The sequence below is a fragment of the Etheostoma cragini genome, chromosome 18, assembly GCF_013103735.1.
Source record: "Etheostoma cragini isolate CJK2018 chromosome 18, CSU_Ecrag_1.0, whole genome shotgun sequence".
Lineage (NCBI taxonomy): Eukaryota > Metazoa > Chordata > Actinopteri > Perciformes > Percidae > Etheostoma > Etheostoma cragini.
Window position 1 is genome coordinate 17882732 of NC_048424.1, and position 2967 is coordinate 17885698.

The 2967-nt window shown below is 39.4% G+C and overlaps 1 long non-coding RNA gene across 1 annotated transcript; it reads right to left on the reverse strand.

Moving 5' to 3' along the window:
- Positions 1-228, reverse strand: LOC117961774. The gene is made up of 2 exons (XR_004660488.1): positions 115-228; positions 1-55 (listed from the first exon to the last, which is right to left on the reverse strand). It is a non-coding gene; the product is annotated as an uncharacterized LOC117961774 (long non-coding RNA).
- Positions 229-2967: the final 2739 nt, after the last annotated feature.

The following is a 2967-nucleotide window of genomic DNA, read 5'->3' on the forward strand; positions in this document are numbered from 1 at the left end:
TTGCAAGCAGGCTCAAAAGCAGCAGTTCTTCCTCATCCATTGACTCCAATATCCTCTTGCCAAGCTACCATTGACATTGACGTCAATACTGCCACCAGTTCTGCCCTTATTTACATTTTTATTCTTCTTCTAGTAGGTAGAAATAGCAAAGTTGGTAGCCTTTCCTCAGTTGCAACACCTTTGTTCAGGAGAAGACTGCAACTAGTGTTGTGACCACTGCGCGTTTAAAAAGTTACGGCTCCCATGACATACACTGTTGCGCTACAGATGGGGAACGGCAAGTATACCAGAAGCTTTTAGACTGTCAGTGTGTTCAGTCTGCAGCTCTCTCTCTCTTTGAATCAAAGCTGAGAGCACGTACTGTGATAAAGGTAAAACTGGGTTACCAGTACGTTTCTTAGTTTTTATTCATTGATTACATCTTGTATTTAAAAGATATCCCTGCCTGACATAGAAAAGGTGACTAAGTTCTCTCTAATGTGAATCCCTTTGAGTTTAACATCACATATGATTGGCTCCCAGTCTTAGCACCATTGTAGTGAGTAAAAAAAAAAACTCAAACAGTCCAAAAATCCAAAAAATGTTGATCCGGCTGGTTTCTAGTATACCTTCTTAACCATACCTAAAAGTGATGTCAAATGACTTTACTCCAATTTCGCTTCCTTTTTTCTCCAACTCTTTCTTGTCATTGAGGCAGCTCAACAATGACAACGAAATTCATTTATAGTGTTGTGTTGTGGCCAACTTCTAAATTGACACTTTCGTCTTTGTGCGGCGGAAGCCTTTGTGAAAAGAAATAACACTCTGTAAACTGTCATAAAAGAGGCAGCTCTTTGCACACACTTTGAAAGTCCTGTCTACTGCACCAACACAAATGGAGAAAAAAGAGGTTTTAATTGGCCATCATGCAACTATAATGACAGTCATGTCAGCCCTTCACACATGGGGATTCTCTTCTCCCCTTATCCCCTTGATTCCTTCTCTCCCCTGCAGTCTCTCTTTCAACAAAGCAAATAGACAGATAAGACACACAGACACTGACAGACGGAGGTAGACAGAGAGTCAAATGAGATGGAGTCGCTAATCTGACATAATCAGACTGGCAGTGTCTCCATGGAGTTTAGGTCAAGAGATTGCCCCATGTGAGCTGCATGAGGATAATGGGAGGGGGTAAGGGGGAGGGGGCACGAAGCCTTCATTTCAGGAAGCAAGAAGGCAAGGGAGGTGAGAGGTGAGGGGGAGGATGGGGATGGAGGGCTGGAAAAGGTAGAGGTAGCGGAAGAACAGAGGGGGTGGGGGGCAAAGAGCGCAGAGAGGTTTGTGATTGGGAGAGTGTGGCTGATAAGTTCATTCTAAGTAGTGGTAGAGGAAGTATTGGCACCCTTTACTTAAGTAAAAGCACTAATACCACAACTTAAAAATACTACAGTCAAAGTAAGTATCATCAGAAAAATCCTCAAGTTTTAGAAACTGGAAACAATCCAAGCAGTCATGTCAGTCAATCATGTGTTTAATCGGCTAATCATTTCAGCTGGACATGTGTGCCGTTATAATGTTGGGTATTGATGGGTTTAATTTAGATTAAAACATTGTGTTTTATAAACTACATGTGTTTTGTGTGCAACAATCTGAATTTATGGTGATGCTATAGTAACTAGTAACTAAAGCTGTGGGATTAATGTATGGAGAAGAAGTAGAAAGCAGCATGAAAACAAAAACTCAAGAAAATTACAAGTAACTCAAATTTGTACCTAAGTACAGTACTTACAGTACAGTAAATGTACTCAGATACATTCCACCCTGATCATATAAGTATGGAAGCTTCGCCTCCTTCCCCACCCAGCCGGCAACAAGCTGCAAGCAGAGTTGTCTCATTAGGTGGTTTGTTGAACTGAAAATATTTTTCATTTATGAAACAATTCCATATTAAGGACTGAGAGCAAGTATAGAAAGGAAACATGATTCACTTGAGGCAGCTGAAGTTGGATTTTTTTTATGGTGTTTGTAATGTTTGTGTCACTGTGTATTGCCAGCTTTATTGTTTTAAAAGATAAACAGAATTGCATCTTAAATGTAAAGATATTATAACAATATAGGGCTGCAATGATTAATCGGTACATTGTCAACTATCAAATTAATCCCCAACTGTTTTGACAATCAATTAATCTGTCCTAAATGTGAATATTCTCTCCTCTGTGACAATACAACTGAATATCTTTGAGTTGTGGAAAAACAAGACATTTTGGAAGTGTCTAAGAATTTAAAAATAAAATTATTATTTTATTAAAAAATGTAAGTCGCTCATCATCAATACATCATTCAGTTGGGATGCACAACAAGTTCTGACAACTCATGTCTATGTTGTGAAGTGCGGGAAAGCCAACTTTCCGAGTTGAAGAAAGTCATTTGAAGTCATCAGATCCTTGGCAGGCAGTTTGCATTGCAGCGGAGCTGCATGGAACCTGTAGCCCACTGCAGTTGTGCCACACAGGTAAGTTTAATCCTGTTTTTCAATTAAAAAATAAATTGTGGGATTTTATAATTGTCTGATGAATTAGTGGGTAAGGTAGGTAGTGTTACTTTATTGACAGTTTTGCCCAAAGCTAACGCTCGCCACTAGCTTCAGCTAATCGTAAGCTAGCAGGTGATACTTGTCTAAGCAGGTAACTTATCTAACCTAACGTTATCATTTCAACTTCGAAAAAGTCTTTTCAGACCGGTAGGTTAAAATACTTGCGTGAATACTATTCTAGGGTCGGCTTTTGGTTGCTTAAACCGAGCTAACCTAAACACCCTAGTACCAACAGTTAGCTACGCTATTCATTGAGTTCAATTCAAGTCAGTGTTGTGGAATAGTGTTAACGTTTAGAGTAACGTTAGTACTAACGTGAGTTAACATTACAGCTAAATGTCTAAATAACAGGTAAGAAGAATAGATTGTGCTAGCCCAACACACGCCCAACACAC